Genomic DNA, 17,831 nt, shown 5'->3' with positions numbered 1-17,831 from the left:
GTAGCTGTGTGATCTTGGACACGTGTCAGATTCCCTCATCTGCAAAATGGACATGAAAATCTGAAGGTGAAAATATGAGAGAGAATTTGGGCCTGCTTCCCACAGCCTACACAAACTGGCTGTGACAAGCACTCTCACACACACATGTGGAAACAGGGACTTCCACTCACATCTCCTTCCATGTCTAGATCACCCCAGTGGATGAACAAGGCAGAGACTGCAGTGATTTCATAGGTAAAATTGACTCCCAAAGACTAGCCAACCTCCAGACACTGAAAATAATTAGGAACCAGAGGAAAAGGAACCCAAATGCTCTATCTCTCTCTGTGCACTGCTCCTCTCAACACACCCTAACTCAGACCCCCCAAACCCCTCACTGCCTGCCGTGCTGGAGCCCCAAGCTAAGAACCGAGGACTCCCATCCTCCCCTGATCCCACAAGGACCCCTGCACAGTGGCTCCCTCTTCTTCCTCCTTTGTCCGCGCTTCTCCCCAAGCCTCCAGCATGAAAGATGCTGCAGGGGATCAGGGGCATTGATTGAACAGCACCGCATGTTCCTTCCCAAACCGTCTGTCAAGTGGGTGAATGTAAATCTCTCTTCCTGCCAGTATTCCCATGTGTTGCATCCCCACCCCTTCACCCCCTGCCCCACAGCAGAGGGCAGAGAGGAGGTGAGGAAGAAGAGAAAAAACAAATCAATGTGAGAAGAATGTGAGTCTAAAGCAAGTTTGGGGCTTCAGAGCCCTGTGTTACCCTGACTGTTACCCCTCCTACCCCTGGAGGAGGCAGGATTGCTGCAAACAGCAGTAAATCTGGCTTCCCTGGAGAGAGTCAGTCTTCCTCTGGGTCTGTGGCCCTGCTTGACAAGCAGTGATTAGATGGTCATCATGACTGGGCATCAGAAAGCAGCCCAGGCTCTGAAATTTCTTTTTGCTAAGCTCTCCCCTCTGCAGACAGCCACCAACGTCCCGGATGGTGCACAGGGGCTGCTCCACCACCGCACTTAGAAATATTTGACCTATTAGCTCAGCAGTGGGATGGCTTCCCTTTGCCATGCCTCGAATGTCTCTTCAACAGGGTGACCAGAGGTTCTCAGAACCCGCCACTTGCTTTGATCAACCCAATAAGCCTCCCAAGTGTGGAATGCTGCATGATAAGGGGTAAAGTGAGGAGCTTGGAGCCCAGGTAGTTCACATCTAGGGTGGAGAAGGGGTTGTAGTCCAGCTCTGAGCATCAGCCCAGCACCTGGGTAGAAGCAAACCCACAACAAGTTCAGGGCAGCTGCAGAGCTAGGCAGAGCGGGCCTTCCCTCTTCCACCTGGACACACAGCTGGACTACATTTCCCAGACTCCCCAGCTGAAAAGTATAGCCATATGACTGAGTTCTGACCAATGGCGTGGGAGCAGAAAGGATGGGCTTCCCTTCCAGGCCCAGACCAGATGCCTTCTCAGTTCCCGCTCTGTCCGCAGCCTCCACTAACTGGAGAGGACCTCAGGGCTTAGAGAAGGGACAGGCTGCAGGACTCAGAGGGACCTGAGTTGAGCCTGCACCTGCCAACCAGCCCCTGGTGACCTACATCGAATAGTGACATGAGATTTTAATGCTGAAAGTAAACATTTTCTGTATTAAGCCTCTGAGATTTCATAGTTGTGTCTATCCCCACAGCAGTCATATCCTGCATTTGCTGATATAATGCCCTAAGTCAATATTTGGTGGTTGGTCAGGACTTTATCTGTGGCAAATAACAGAAAATCCAACATAAAGAGGCTTGAGCAGAATAAATGGAATTTATCAGCTCCTGTAACTAGGAAATGAGGGGCAGGCGGGGTCCAGGCACAGCTTGATCAGGGATCCAGGGCAGCCCAGGGAGCAAGTGTCGTCTTAGTGCAACCCTCTAGGCAGACTGTGAGTCAACCAAGCTCCCTCTGGGGGGCTGAGGAGGTACCTGGCCACGCCCGGAGGTGGGGGAGGGACTGTCACCAGAGCTCTCCTTGTCTCTGGAGGGGTTGCATGTGCAGAGGGACATGAGCTCCAGTGTCCTAGCTGAGGCACACTGACCATTCAGGTCAGAGTCACAGAGTCACAGATTGGAGGAGGTGCAGAGCAGCAGCAGAAGGGCACTGTCATTGGAGAATCAGGGGGCACCGTTGCTGGTTCCGGGGATCAGGGGACACAGGTGCAGCAGGAGAGACCATGCAAGAACAGGATGTGGGGTTCTTACCCTCCTCCTTGGGGGCCCTACTTTTCTGGGGAACACTGGTGGCCTCCACTTCCACAATCGTCCACACCAGGTCATCACATCAGACGTGGCCTGCGTCTGCTTTGAGATTTTTATTTTGTATGGGGAATGGGGGTGGGGGAAAGGCTCTTCAGTTACGGGCCCTGAGAGCTTGTGCCGCAGGAGGGTCCCTCGCAGGAGGCAGAGCCACATGCTGGGACACCAGGCTCTAGGGGGAGGCCCCGCTCAGCCTCATTCCTGTGTCCCTGAGCCCCTCCTGTCAGAACTGTGCAGAGGCCACCAGCACTTCCCTCCTCTACCTGCGGGTTCGTGGATCACTTGTGACCAAAGGAATATGAAGAATACAGACTGGTCCCACAGACACTGTTTCCTTCTCTGCAGTGATAAAACTTCAGATTCACCTCGTTAAGTTACTTTGTGACCATAAGTAATACATCCATATGCTGGGGAACAGGCCCCCGAGGGTGGTTTGGGGCCAGGCCCATCCTAAAGGAGTCCCTGAGGTTTGGCGTTCGAGCTCCTGCTAAGGGCCCCTCCCTTCTTCCCCCTGTACACCCTGAACCCACCCCCAGTTAGAAACAGCATGGGTGACACTCCCCAAGATAGACAGCTGACACTGTCAGTCTCACATAAACGTTCTCTACCTTATGTAACAGTGAAATGTAGCTTTCAAACTGAGGCTAGTTTCAGGGGTCTCTAATGTCCCATTACGATGTGAAAATAGAGTCACTCATGTGGTCTGGTCTCCCACATCTAAAGGCAGGTGGAGCCCCCTGCCCTACCTTCTGAGCTCCCAGAGCTATCTCTGCCCAAGCCTCAGGGCCCCAGGTGGGCCCCGTAGCTGCACCCTCTTCAAGCAGGGGTGAGGGGCCCTGGCCTGAACACCTGCCTGCACCCCTACTTCACACTCACAAACCAGCAGAAATGTTGGTGCATGAGTCTCTGGCCTGTGTCAGTCTCAGGAAAACATTTGGAGAAGAGGCAGGAGAGGAGCAGAAACCACCCAGCCACCCTGGAGAGTGACTCACACGGCTTCTGTTTGGCAGGGTATGTTCCAGCTTCCGAGGGAGCCGCTTCCACCGGCGCAGCCCCGCCATCTGGAACGTTCCAACTCTGCTCCATTGGTGTTTACTTTCTGAAACTTTGCATTCCTGGGGCCTGAGATTAAGAGCAACTGTGTGTGGAAAATATGTGCTTCCTTTCACATGCTGCTGTGACACATGACAGCTTGCCTTCAGTCTTTTAAAAAACACAAATCAAAAAAAGAAGGACAGAAGAGCTTTTGCCAAAGGCTTTCCTCATGGAGAAGAGATCCTGGTGATTGGGGAAGAACAGAAGTTGTGAAAGGTGGAGACCACTGCCGCAGGTGAGCCCCAAAGTGCCTGGTTGGTGTAGAGGAAGGTAACAGGTAAGCGCCGTATAAAGGCGATACCCCCAAAAAATAAGGCAATCCCATCATGTTTGTGTGCCATCAGCCCCAGGCCTGCAAGAAGCCCACACAAATCTGTCCAGGCTGCACTGAGACATGGGGGCCAGGGAGTCATGAGTGGGGAGAGTGGGGTCTCAGTGCCACGCTGACCCTCTGGCCCCACATTTGGGGGTAAGTGGTGGTAACCCAACTGGAAACCGCTTCTTAGAAGCCATGTGTATAAACTCACGAAATCTGACTTTGGGGAATGGCAGATGAGCCTCAGGATGGAAACTAGAACTGTGGATCCTGCCAAGCCCCTCTCTCCAACTCACACCTTGACCTCCTCTCTCCCTGGCTTCCTCATGCCAAGTCACCAGACCTGCACTCCATAAGGTTTGGCCTTCATGGCTCTGCCTCCTCCAAACTCCCCCTTGGATCCCCCTGGCCACAGAACCCAAAGGCTCATGGCTGCCAGGTGAGTTCTACATTCTCCACCCTGCCTTGAAGCAGGTATGGCCATGTGATACATCCTGGCCAATCAGCTGTGACAAGGGTGATGCCCAGATGGCCCAGTCAGATGTCCTGCTTTCCCTGGGGAAAGCCGTCCTTAGACTCCACACAGTTGTGGAGAGAGAAGATGCATCCAACAAAGGAAGCTGGACTATGCAGAGCACACCTCCCCCACCATGAGAGATCTTGCCCAAGCCACAGGTGGCCTGAGGAGTGGCCCATCCGGACACATAAGCCAGAGAATGGCCACCTTCACCTCCATCACCCCTAGGTCTGCGTCTTTTACCAAAGTTCATAGAAACATAATCCTGTGACTACTTGATGAGTGTCTTTCCTTCATGCTGGACTGGAAGGCTCCCTGGAAACTCACATGTACACCCCACCCACCTCCGTATCTCCAGACATAGGTGTTTGTTGAATGAATGAGGGAGGGATACACAGACAGCCCACTCTGACACTGGTGGCACAGGCCGGCTCTCTGTGGTTCCCGCTTAGGGGAGTGGTCCCAAAGCAAGAGATTCACACCCAAATCAGAGCCATCATCAGGGTTGAGCCAAGCTTCTGACACTGTACTGGATTCACAGAGATTTTTAATTCAACCCAAATTACCTGTATGGGGGGGCCTGGAAGTGCAGCTTCAAGGAAGGCTGCATCAGACAGGACATCTTCTGCATCACCTAGGACAAATTGGTTTCATTGTTTCCGTTATCTGTGAGCTCTTATTATCCTGGTCATTGATCTTCTCTTTTAATGAAGCCCATAATTAAGCGACCAGGATCCTTGCCTGGCCTTTATGGATACACTCTCAGGCCTGGCTCAGCCAGGAAGCCCTAGCAGCCAGGTGGAGAGTCAGTCTCCTGGCGGCTCCTCACCGCTCTGGTCCTGGGCTGGCAGACGGATGATGGCAAGGCAGCCCCCAGGGCTTCCTTGGGTACATGGTCATCAGGAGGCCCCAGGAAGGAGCAGAACTGGTCGGCAGAGATGTCAGGGCAGGTGGAGGCTGGCAGCAGCTTTCAGTGCAGTCCAGACAAGGTAGTCTCTCAGCTCAGAACTCATCTCCACCTTGTTTCTGGCTTCTCCTCCCTTGTGGGTTTGGCCTGGTCCCTGTGTAGACATTTGTTCCTCTTGCCTGATGGGAACCCAGTGAGTGTCCCTTCTGCCGTGACAGCAGCCAGCTTTCCTCTGGAGCATGGCCCCAGCTCTCACTGCCCCCTTCTTTGCTCCCAGAGTGGGGCCGATGACCATTCCACATCCCAGCCCAGCGACGTCCAGGCAGGGGACGTGACCCAGCCAGGCAGGGGCAGCTGACCCTAGGGCCTCTGCAGTCACTATGGACAGAGAGGCTTTCAGGGGCCTCCTGGTGGAGAGAGCCTGCCTGAGGAGGGAGGCAACCCAGAGAGGACAGGCTGAGAGCTGGAGGAAGACTCTGGACAACATGGCTTAAGCGCCTGGATAAAGCTGAGCCTAAAGCTCTGGCTGTCTGAATTTGCCCCCGCCCCTCAAAGCCACAGGATGGAGAGGTCCACTCAAAGGAGCAGCCTCAGTCCCAGAAGCTGAACAGGCAGAGAGAGGGCTTCGCTGCTGCCACAGGGTGATGCTACAGGCACAGGCCCTCACAGTCCTGTGGAGCTTGCAGGCTATGGTCCAAATCCACGGGGAAGCTCTCACAGGGGCCCTTCACCGACACACGTGCCCAATGGCCCCAAACTGTGGTGCTGGCTTGGAAGCAGACTGAGAAGCTCCTCTCCAGCCTCCCAGAGCCCTGTCCCCACGGACCCCAGCTCTACCCACACCCTCAACCCGAGTCCCCGTGGGACCTGGTGTCATGTACTCAGGGCAACATCAGCCCTCCACGCCTGCACAACAAACCACTTAATGGCTTAGAACAGCAACAGCTATTTATTTTGTTCACAAATCTGCATTCAGGCAACTGGTAGGAAGGGGTCATTGCTGCTCCAAGGCATCAGCTGGGGCAGCTTGAATGGGGCCAGGCGCGGATACACAGCCTGGCCAGTTGGCACCGGCTCCCTCGGGGCCTCACTCTGTCACTATGTGGCCTCCTCGTGGGAGATGGAATTGGGTACTGGAGCCAAGGGCCTTGGAGAGAAGCACTACCTACCTGACTAAGCCCCAACGTCACACAACATCATTCCAGTGTCATCAGAAATCCATGCAAACTCCAAGGAAGACCACGTGACTTCCATCCACCAGCAGGAGGCTGTCACAGTCACATCTCAGAAGAACAGGAAATGTGGCAGTGTGATGGGCTGCACTGTGCCCCCATAAAACATAAGATGAGGTCCTACCCCCAGGATCTCATATGTGAACTTTTTGAAGATGATCAAGTTAAATGAGGTCATCAGGGTGGACCCTAATCCAACATGACCTTATGAAAAAAGATCAGGACACAGGGACCCACAGAGGGGTGACCATGTGAGGGCACGGAGAAGACATGCCATCTCTGCGTCAAGGAGAGCAGCCTCAGGAGAAACCAAGATGCCCACACCTGCTCTTGGACTTCCAGCGTCCAGGACTGGAGCACTATAAATGCCCATGGGACCTTGTTATGGCAGCTGCAGAAACCAAAACCAGGAAATTTGATCACCACCATATCTGGAAAACCCATGCTGCCACAAGGTGTCCAATAACCTCGGATCTCAGACCAGAAGAAGGGCGGCAGAAGCAGGAGAAACCAGTATATGCAAAATATCTGGTTCTGCCCTGGAGGTTGGGGTCTGGGGACAGGGCCGAGGCAGGGTGCCTGCCCTCTGGCTGGTGGGGACACCACCAGCTGTGCCCTGACCCTGCTTGCTGAGCAGGATACCTCTCCCTCCGTGTTTTCTTCACTTCTTCTCTATGCAAACTACTGTTTCCATGTCTGAAAAATGGGCCCGGAGGTGACTTCTCCCAGAACAGCTCTTACCCATCTGCACCCAGGCCTCTGTCCTAGAGGTCTTAGGTTCTACACACCTGCGGCCAAGTCCTCCTGACAAGGCACCTTGAGCAAACACCGCCTGAAGGTCACCCTGTCCTACTGCCCCTGGGCCTGAGGAGCCTGTGAGTTTACTCCTTCCACAACCAGAGGCCTGGAGCAATTCCTTCTGTGTACCATGGCCTGCCCCAAGGTGGCCCATTCCGTCCACCTGCACGGAGAAGAGCTGGAAGTTTCTCTTTCTGCAAGTGGGACTGTCTCCTCATCCTGCTGGACAATGTGTGGGTGAAGGCAGCTACAGTAACTGGGAGGAGCACCCCAGGGCAGCTCCAGCAGGGCCAAGTCCAGAATCTGGGACGTCCCCTGAGAGTGCCTGTGGGATGCGGCTGGGAAGCGTGGCCCACCCCTCTCTGAGCCTGTGCAGCAATGTGAGATGCTTTTGCAAATTGCAAGGCAAATACATTATTACTCCCCCTCTCGAATGATGGGTAATTACACCTGGACTAGGCATAATAATTACAGAAAAAGCCCTGTTGATGCAACTGTCACGTACGATTCTTACTCAGCAAACCCTGCCCTGCCTCAGAGGATGAATAGGCAGGTTGGAGCCACGGAAGGAACAATACTAGTGCATCCGAAATACTTCTTTCCTGGCCTCTGCAGGAGACAGAACGGGCTGCGACACCAATCTATCGCTCTATTGGAAAGGCTGCCTTCCTGACTGGTGCCTTGGGACGGGCACCTGCGGGCAGCACCGTGGGGGCAGGGGCGGGGCTCCCAGGCTGGCGGGCCCCCAACAGCCGGTAGTTCCACTTGGCCTCACCCACCTTGACCCCCCGCCGTTCGGTTCTCCAGACAGCATGTGGCAGCAGCCCTCCCATCAGTGGCCTGCTCCCAGGCTGGCTCTGCTCCCAGGTCGCATCCCTGGAGTAACGTGGTTTGTACTTCCACGTCCCAGTTTCCTCCTTTGTAGAATGGGTTCGGTCACACCCCCTCCCTCGTGGGGCTTTATGAGGGTCAAATAAGCAGGTGCTGAGCACTTGTACAGGACATGTGTGGAGTGGCGGAGCTCTTCTGTGTGAGGCTGAAATGCTGGAGACACTCCTTTGTCCAAATCCTCAGGGGTAGCGCAGATCAGAGCCTCGTGGGTAGTAAAGTTGTGTTAATACTGGTCTTCCAGTTGTAACAAGTGTGCCCCACTTATGTAAGATGTTAATAATAGGAGAAACGGGGGGCATGTGGGAACTCTGCCTTCCGTTCTGTCTTCTGTAATCCTACAACTGCTCCAAAACCCCCCAAATCTATTAATTTTTAAAATAAACCCCAAAATCAAATTTCACTAACTCACTGGAGTTCCTCCCACGATGGTCTCCCCATGTTATATCTCATGGCCCCTCCCCACCAAGCCCCTTTCTTTTTTTTTTTTTTAAGATTTTATTTGTTTATTCATGAGAGACACAGAGAGAGGCAGAGACACAGGCAGAGGGAGAAGCAGGCTCCCTGTGGGGAGCCCGATGCCAGACTCGATCCTGGATCCTGGGATCACGCCCTGAGCCAAAGGCAGACGCTCAACTGCTGAGCTACCCAGGCGTCCCTGGCCCCTTTCAATGAATAGCTTGGTCCCATGCTCTGCCCCATCCTGGTTTCTCCCCAGTGAGTGTGGGCCAGTGAACAAAAGGGGATTTCTGGGAAAGCATTTTTTTCTGACTTAAGTGTTGCCTGTTCTTCCTGTTTTGAATGTGGACATAATGCTCGGGGGTACAGCAGCCATTTTGTACCCATGAGGCCAAAAAGACATACACCAAGGATGATGGAGCAGGAAGTGAGTCTGAGGTCTCCCTGACACCCCCAAGCAGTTGTTTGAACCTTATACTGTCGAGTTGTCCTCCTTTGCTTACCTTGCTGTAGTCAGGTTTTCCTTAGATGTAGTTGAACATAATCCCGAATGATGTGGGCTGCCTTTGGGACTAACCCCTCAGGCCTACACACCACTGTACACAGGTTGATGACCTTGTGCCACACCTTAGTGTCCCAGCCCAGATGAGCAGCCAGGTCAAGGCCAAGGAACCCCCATGACTTAGCTTTCAACCAACTAATGGGTAAGTAATCAAGACTCAACTGAAGAAAAAGACAGATGTTCTAAAGCGAGAGTTCCCCAGTTTGCTGGGGCATGAGGGAGTAGGAGCATGTCGTCAGGACGGTCAGTCCCTATGGAAAGGGAGGGAGTTACTTATCCCAGCTTCACCTGGAAAATCCCCCACTCAGCTCGGAGATGCTTGGCCACCACCTCTGGGTCATCCAGGAAGTCCCAAGGCAGAGCAGATAAGTGGGTCTGTGTCAGAGAGAAATGCAGACACTGGTGGCCCAGGCACATCCTTGTCTTGGGGGAAGCAGAGAGGAGAGAGAGCCTTTTGTGGGCACCAAGTCTGTGTGGATGTGCTAGCAGATGGCCATGCAGCCCCACTTCTTAATTTGCTTAATTTAAACAAAAAGGAACTTTTTTCATTTTCTGGGAACATTTGTGCATCTCAGCGCCCCTGCTGGGCCCAGAAGCCCGGTAACATCACAGGCACAGCCTCCTCTCTTTCTTTCTCAGAAGAAATTTCTTCTTTCAGAGCAGCTCATGGGGGAGTCTGACCTTGAGGCTTTGAGGCCAGTTCCGCAAAAATGACTTAGAGAAGCTGTCTTTGAAAGAGGCTGGGAAGGTGCCTCCTGCAGGCAGGGAGGAGGGGCCTGCCCAGGTCTTTAGTGAGTGGCAGCTAAATGCCTCTGACTGTGCGGAGAGGCAGCAGTCCACCGCCCCAGGGCGCTTGGTGTGGGGGTAAGCACCAGCCTCCATGGGCCAGCAGGGCACAGGGCAGGGGGCAGGGAGCCAGGATTCTGCCTCCAGTTCCACCATTAGCTCACTGTGAGCCCCAGGGCAGCACTAGAGGGTAGCGGTCAGGGCTTGTTCAGTCCCTGAGAGTGGCAGACATTCCAATGGAAATTTTTGAAAGGCACATACCGGCAAAGTTAGAGAAAACAGTTGGGGTAGCATGAACTTCAGGTACACCTTGATCCAGGTGCTCCACCAATGTCATTGAGACCAAGTCTCTCCTGGCTCTTTTTCCAGCCCAGCTCTTCCCTCCTGGCAGGATGTCACCAGCAGGGTGTCCAAGCACTTAGGACACAGGGAGCCTCTCTACTGTCACCTGGTCAGAGCTCCAGTTCCAGGGGTTCCAGCTGGCTGGCTGGGCTTGGGTCACATGGCCTTCCCCAGCCAATCAGATGGCTATAATCAGTGACATGCTCATCTATGGATCCCCTCAGTTGGGGGACTAGAAGAGGGACAGAAATTGGGGCACTGTTTCCTGGAGGGGCACTGCAGGGCTTTGGTCTCATCTCTCTGGCCCCTTGTGACTTGATTGGCCAGAGAGCCCCCCAATCCTGAAGAGTCCAGCCCAAGGAGCTCTGAGCACTGTGGACCCAGAGGGCCTCAGGCCACCATCTGTGCTTCCCGGAGTGCGCTGGCACAGCAGGAGGGCCAGGTGCGGAGTGCACCTGTGCAGCAGCAGGTGCAGGTGTAGGGCCAGCAGGAGGGCCAGAAACAGGTGTGGGGCAGAGTGGGAGGGCCAGGTGTGGGTGTGGGGTGCAGCAGCAGGTGCAGAGTGTGCCTGCACAGCAGCAGGTGCCCAGGCAGCAGGTGGGCCAGGTCGGGGGTGCAGCCCCTGGGGGATGGCAGCTCCTGCAGCCAAACCCAAGAAAATCATAAATGCCCTGTGGAGACGGAAAAAAGGAAAACACGTCCAGTGATCCAGGTTCCACCAGTTGTATCTGGTCCAATTTCATTTCCAGACAAACAAAATAAGAGCTGGCCCAGCCCTTTCCAAATCTAGCCCAAACACAAGCTGGCTGAGCAGAGCCTGGCCATCCTCCGGTGGGAGAGGCCGGAGCATCTCCAGCCCCAGACCCAAGCCCCAGGAGCAGTCCTGGCTGAAGAAGAATTTGCAAGTGAATCTAGGGGCCTCCAGGAAAGCACCAGCACTGCCCTCCCCTCTGTGGGCAGCAAAGCCTTGCCTGTTAGGAAGGGCGTTCCCACCTTCTATGAGCCTTTCCTGGAAAAGGAGGAGGGAGATCTCCCCAACCCACCTGACCAGGCCAGTGCTACCTCGATGATAATGTGGACAAAGTGATCAAAACCACACAGCTTTCTAGATGATAAGCCCTAACTCTGGATGAAATGCTCTCCAGAAACCCAACTGAAAAGCAGCTAAAATAACAAGGGATTAATGATCTCTCATCTATAACTATGAAAGCAAGCTAGCTGAAGGTGGACTGATGGGTGGCTCGAGAGTGTTTCTTCAGGGACCCTGTGGCTCCTCCCTAGGTGTCCCCATCAGAAAGCCTCAGGGAGCCACTCCTTTCCTCCTGTCCCTTCTGAAGAGTGCAGTCTCCCAGCAGCCCCTGGCAGCCTCTGCCTGAGCCCATCAGGCAGGCAGGTGCTCCCCCGTCATCAGGACAGCCTGACTGCATGGCAGCATCAGCTGTGCCAGACCAAGAATCACCCGGGAGGCTGAGGCAGGCCTGCCTCCCTGAGCACATCTCTGCTCCCTGAAGTCTGAACAAAATTGGGGTTTGGATAGCCCTGGATAAGGTTGCCTGGCAACCAGCAGTGTTAGCCACCTTTCCACCAACTGCCATCCTCTGGGCTGGGCATCGCCAGGTGCAAGGGCAAGAGGGGAAGGCCCAGGGCAAGTCCAGGGTGGCACAGTGGCTGCTCCTGAGAATGGCGTCCTGGGCGCCCACGGCCGAAGACTGTGTAGCCTGGCACTGTCACTAGTCACTCTGTCTGTCCCAAACAGCAGAATCTGCACACGCAGATATGTCCAGGTGCAGTGAGAGAAGTTTCATTCAGTAAATACCTTCTGACTGGTGCTCAGGCATGCACACGCACACACCAAACATGCACACTCATACACATATGCACGTATATATGTGCATACACACATGCACACGTACATCACACATCACAAAAGTGCACACCCATATGCACATGCACGCATGCACACGCACACATGCACACATGCATCACACACATATATGCATGTGTGCATGCACACAGTAAACATGCCACCCGATATTTAGATCCAGCCTCACAAAAGAAGAAGCTAATTTATGCTTCCAATTATAAATATAATTACATTTCTGAATCCATTAGCATGACTATTCTCAAACACATGACTCGCTGTGTGGCAAACAGAGATTCACAATTGCAGATGAGCCAGCACAGAGAATTTTAATTTTTATTTTACTTGGAATTCAACATCAAATAATAACAGTGCCACTTGGATGGAACACATTTCCACATTCAATTAAAAGAGAAGCAATCATTCCTAGTAAGACCCTGAGGCAGTGGGCCTAAAGGGTGCATAGTTGAGCCAGGGGAAGGAGGAGGTCCTCAGGGAGAAATCTGTGAGAATGGAAAGTGATGGTTGTCAGAAATGGTACACGGGCCAGGGTCCCCAGGGGTCTGACCTGTGGCAGGCCCACGTTTGACCAGTGGTCAGGACATGTTTCTGGGCTCAGCAGCAGCAAACCAGGGGAGTTTGGGAGGGGAGCTGGGTGGTGGAGCCTGGCCTTTCAATGCCCCACACTGACCACGGGAACAAAGAGGGCTTTGAAGACGTCTCTAGAGCACTATCCCGGGTAGGAAGTCAGGACCACGGTCTGTGGCTCACAGAGTAGTGGCCACTGGCTGCGAGGGCACAGCCTCTGTGGGGTGGCGGGGAGGAGGCTGGCTTGCACACCTGTGTGCTTCTCCCCTGCTACCCACTCAGAGTGGGCCCTTGGTGCCCACTGTATCCTCTCACTGGGCAGCCTGATCCCCCTATGGCTTTGTGGGGATGCAGGAACAGGAGGGTGTGCCGGCCAAAGTGAGTCACAACGAAACCCCCTGGGTGAGCGCAGATGAAGCAGTGCAGGGCTGTGGGGTTTCAGCAATGCCAGCACAAAGCGGCCAGCCACATCCTGGAAAAGACACCAGGACACACGCCTGTCCGGGAGGCTGGGACAGATGGCGCACATGGGCATCCCTCTGCTGGCCCCACAGACACAGCCCCCAGCAGCCCTCCTCCAGGACTCTGGCCTCCTCTGGCCTCTCTCTCTCTGTGGTTAATTTTGTGTGTCAACCTGAGAAGGCCATGGTTCCCTGTGTGGCATCAAAACCAGCGTAAATGTTGCTGCAAAGGTACTTTTTAGATGTGATTAACACTTTTTAAAATTGTGGTAAAATATTCATAATGTAAAATTTACCATCTTAACCATTTTTAAGTGTGCAGTTCAGGGGCATTAAGCACATTCACACCGCCGTCAGCCACCACCACCGTCCACCTCCAGGACTCTCACGTCTTCCCAGACGGATGCTCTGTCCCCGCTAAACCCTGATCCTGCCCAGGCCCTGTCACCCACCATCTACCCTGTGTCTGTGAGTCTGCCCGTGGCTCTGGGGCCTCCAGGTCAGTGGAGTCACGTGGTGTCTGCTGATGACCAGCTCCCTCCCTCAGCATCATGTCCTCGGGGCTCATCTGGGTCATGGCAGGTGTCAGAAGTTCCTTCCTGGGACGCCTGGGTGACTCAGCGGTTGATTGCCTCCGGCTCAGGGCGTGGTCCCGTAGTCCCGGGATGGAGTCCCACATCGGGCTCCCTGCATGGAGCCTGCTTCTCCCTCTGCCTGTGTCTCTGCCTCTCTCTCTCTCTCTCTCCTGAATGAATAAATAAAATCTTTTAAAAAAATAAGTTTGTGATCTATTTTAGGTTAATTTTTGTATATAATGTGAAACAAAGGCCCAACCTATACCTCCTACATGTTGGATACCCAGCTGCCTGGGACCCTTGTCAGGAATGTTCTGACCACAATGGAAGCATTTATTTCTGGGCTCTCTCTTCTATTCCATTGGCTTATGTGTTTGTCTATAGGCCAAACTGTTTAGGTTACTGTAGCTTTGTAGTAAGCCCAGAAATCAGGAAGTATGGGACCTCCAGCTTTGTTCTTCTTGTTCAAGAGGTTTTTTTGACTATGCAGGATCCATTGAGGTTCTGTAGGAATTATAGGACAGGGTTTTCTATTTCTGGGGGGAAGAGTGATTAACATTTAAGTCAGTAGACTTTGAGTAAAGTAGATTACCCTCCATGGTGTGGGTGGGCCTCACCCGATCAGTTGAAGGCTGAAAGAGGAAAAAGACTGAGGTCCCCATGGGGAGGGACTCGTTCCTGCAGACTCAAGATGCAGCATCAGCTCCCCCATGGGTCTCCCTCCTGCCTCTTTTCCCACAGATTTGGGACGGGCACCACCTCTGCACCTGCACACACATGTCCTCTGACCCTGTTTCTCTGGAGGACGCTGATGGATGCACCCATGGATGGAACCATGGGTGAGGCAGTGTAGTTTGTGCTGGGAGCACTAGGGGGCTGTTGGAGGTTTGGTGTGGAAGGCTGATGTCCCCAGGGCTTGCTCTGGCTGCTCCCTGGAGGAGAAGGGAGGGGAGAGAGAGTGTGGGGAGAGGAGGGAAAGGAAAGGGTAGGAAAGGGAGGGAGGAAGGCAGGAGGACAAGAAGGAAGGATGGGCAGCAGCTGAGCCTGCCACTTGCTTGGCAGGAGAAAACGTGCCAGCCAAGCGAGGAAATCTGAGGGTCGGTGAGGGAGTCGGGCAGCTGGACATGGGCAAGGCCTTCACAGCAGGCACCTCGCTTTGGGGCTGAAGAGCAGCACCTTGGGTGGGACAGGCAAGGCCCCCCGCTCCTCCGTCAGTCTTCCATCTCACGCCTGGTGTCCTGGGTCATCGGAGCTCCTTCCTGAGCTCAACCCACCCCTCCCCCAGCCATGCCCTGGGGACTGACCTGGGGGCCAGCAGTGTGTGGTGGTCTCCCCCAGATCCTGCATCTTGTGGGGCTGCCTCCAAGGGGTGGGGGAGTGACAGCCCCCATTGTGCAGGGTAAGGGATCTCTGTGTCCCCTGACAGCCCCAGAAGCACTGTCCTGGGAGTGGGTCCTGCCCAGCCACCCGCCACCCCCGCCATGCATGACCCAAGCCAGAGCCCCCACCAAGCTTGCCCTGAATTCCCAACCCAAAACTGTGGGAGAGAGAAATCGTCCAGTGCCCTGAAGGCTGCTGGTGGGGTGCCCTGTACCCTGGGGCTTTTCCTTCCCTTTGTGTGCCTCTGAGGAGCCCTTGGCCAGAGGGGCCCCCTATCTCATAGTTCAGGCCAGGAGTAGGACACTTGCTGCTTTTATCTGTGGATTGTCATGGGCTGACCTGTGTCCCCTCCGAGCTCACTGGTTGAAGTCCCAACCCTAGCCCCTCTGAAGGTGACTGTATTTGGGAACGGGGTCCTTGCAGACATAGTTAGGTCCCATGAGGACATGCTGGGGAAGGTGGGCTCTGATCTGACTGTGCCCTCATTGAAAGGAATGTCAGGACGGAGACATAGGGACATGGCTATGTGACTATGAGGGATGCCGTGATGGCCACCACCAGCAGGCACGGGTTGGGGCAGGAAGGACTGCCCTTGGAGCACAGCCCTGGGGACCCTTGACTTCAGACTTGTAACCTCCAGAACCTCGGGGGAGTAGTGGCTGCAGGCAAATCCCCCTGCCCCTTGCGGGGCTGCATCAGGACAGCCCCAGGACACCAGCAGGTGGGACAGTTACATCGCAGAAGACGCTTGTCACGGTGGTATTGCTAATGTGGTAGATGGTATCCCTGGGTGTTTGCTGGCCATCCACGTGAGGTCCTATGCTGGCAGGCACGGGCATGGTGCCCACTGGGGCAAAGGTGTGCACGGAAGCTTCTGGAGCCCTGCAGAAGTGGAGCCCACTCCCGTCCCTGTGGGGGTGCTGCCCCCGGTGGCCAGCCCAGGACCTGCTGCTCAGCCTGTGTCCAGGAGGAAAAGGCGAGCCCACCACCTGAGACCCGAGACCCAAGACCCAGCTGGTTGTACCTGCTGTCATTGGAAGCCATTGACCTGGGGGCAGCTCCCTGTGAGGACACCTGGCCTCCTGCCTTAGCAACTCACACACAGAAACCCTCCAGGACGGTGAAGTGTGCAACAGTAAGAGACTGGGGCGGCGGGGGGGGGGGGGGGGGGGGGGCTGTCCCAACAAGGGATCACTCACTGGTCATTAAAATCAGGCAGTTGGGATCCCTGGATGGCGCAGTGGTTTGGCGCCTGCCTTTGGCCCAGGGTGCGATCCTGGAGACCCGGGATCGAATCCCACATCGGGCTCCCGGTGCATGGAGCCTGCTTCTCCCTCTGCCTGTGTCTCTGCCTCTCTCTCTCTCTCTGTGACTATCATAAATAAATAAAGAAAAAAAATATTAAAATCAGGCGGTAAAAAAAAATCAGGCGGTAAGAAATATCATAATCAGCATGCGTTGCATTTTTAGGAGAATGTTGTAAACCACCGGGTGGAGTATACACCCAATTTTGTAAACTCAAGGAGCCTAGTGGCTCAGAAAGCCGAACAGATGTGACTTCCACTGGGCTATAGCCTGTAGGCAGCACTACACTTGCCTGTCTCACAGCGATTCTCCCATAAATGTAATTTCCTAACATGATCAGGAAAAATTATGCTCAACTTTTATGCACATCAAAACACAAAGAATAACGGCAGTGTCATAAGTGGCACACCTTTACACACACACCTTCACTGAGCCCCCTGCCCCCTACCCCTGTCCCCTACCCCTGCCCCCTATTCCCTGCCCCTGCTCCCAGCCCCTGCCCCCTGCCCCCTGCCCCCTGTCCCTGTCCCCATCCCCTATCCTTGCACCCTGTCCCTGTCCCCTGACCGAAACAGCCCCTCATATGCCCGCTCCCAGTCCATCTTGGTAAAGGCTGCAGTTGGGACAGATGAAGCTCATCTTTCTTCCTAGGCAATTTATTTAAGAGCCTCCTAAAATCTACCAACTTCCAGGCTGCAAATCATGAAAAATCAAACGAGGTTTCCCACCGATAAAACTCAAGATCATCCCTCAGCCTGGGAGAAGATAGAACTGAGTGGCAAAAAAAAAAAAAAAAAACTGAGTGGCAATGCCCCTCCTGCGAGGAGCTGAGAGATGGAGGGACTGGAACCCACCTATCCTCCCCAAGGGGCAGGAAGCCAGTGGGTGAGCCCAGCACTTTGTCCAGAGCCCTTGGAAGGTACGTCCAGACACACATCCTGCAGGCCGGCGTGGTAGCCCCTGAGCACCTGAGTTCCCTCGGCAGAGCCCAGCCTCACCGTTCCCCATGTAGCCGGGTACCCCGAGTCCATCCGCGTGGTGGGGGAGTCTCCACAGCTCTCTGCAGAGTGCCCGGGCAAAGCACACAGACCACAGGACACCTGCCGGATGCCTCCTGTCCCTGATCCTCACCCGGTACCCACAGTGGCCTCCCTGCTCCAGCCCCTTTTCATACTCCCTGGGGCAGTCAGCCAGTTTTTGCCAATCACGCTTTGTAACAAGTTACCCCCAAACTCAGTGGCTGTCAACAAGTGTCCCTCAAAAAAAAATTTAAAAAATAAAATAAAGGGCAGCCCCAGTGGCGCAGCAGCTTAGCGCTGCCTGCAGCCCGGGGTGTGATCCTGGAGACCCTGGATCGAGTCCCACATCAGGCTCCCTGCATGGAGCCTGCTTCTCCCTCTGCCTGTGTCTCTGCCTCTCTCTCTCTCTCTCTCTCTCTCTCTCTGCATCTCTATGAATAAATAAATAAAATATTTTTTAAAAA

The 17,831-nt window shown here is 54.4% G+C and overlaps 1 long non-coding RNA gene across 16 annotated transcripts in view; it reads right to left on the bottom strand.

Annotated features, from left to right (window-relative positions):
* Window positions 1-12,417: 12,417 nt before the first annotated feature.
* LOC144299673 (uncharacterized) overlaps window positions 12,418-17,831 on the bottom strand; it is a 30,115-nt gene continuing 24,701 nt past the window's right edge. For 15 of the 16 annotated variants that reach the window (XR_013366331.1, XR_013366325.1, XR_013366327.1 and 12 more), the window contains 3 exons: window positions 16,243-16,415; window positions 13,548-13,833; window positions 12,418-12,542 (listed from right to left, as the gene is read on the bottom strand). This is a non-coding gene — a long non-coding RNA (uncharacterized LOC144299673). Of the gene's footprint in view, window positions 12,543-13,540; window positions 13,834-16,242; window positions 16,416-17,831 lie in introns of all 16 variants that reach the window. The other variant, XR_013366326.1, reaches the window with a different exon arrangement.

This window comes from Canis aureus, chromosome 27 (genome assembly GCF_053574225.1).
Source record: "Canis aureus isolate CA01 chromosome 27, VMU_Caureus_v.1.0, whole genome shotgun sequence".
In the NCBI taxonomy this organism is placed as follows: Eukaryota; Metazoa; Chordata; class Mammalia; order Carnivora; family Canidae; genus Canis; species Canis aureus.
The sequence above is the reverse complement of the archived record's forward strand: the minus strand, read 5'-3'. Positions and strand labels throughout refer to the sequence as shown.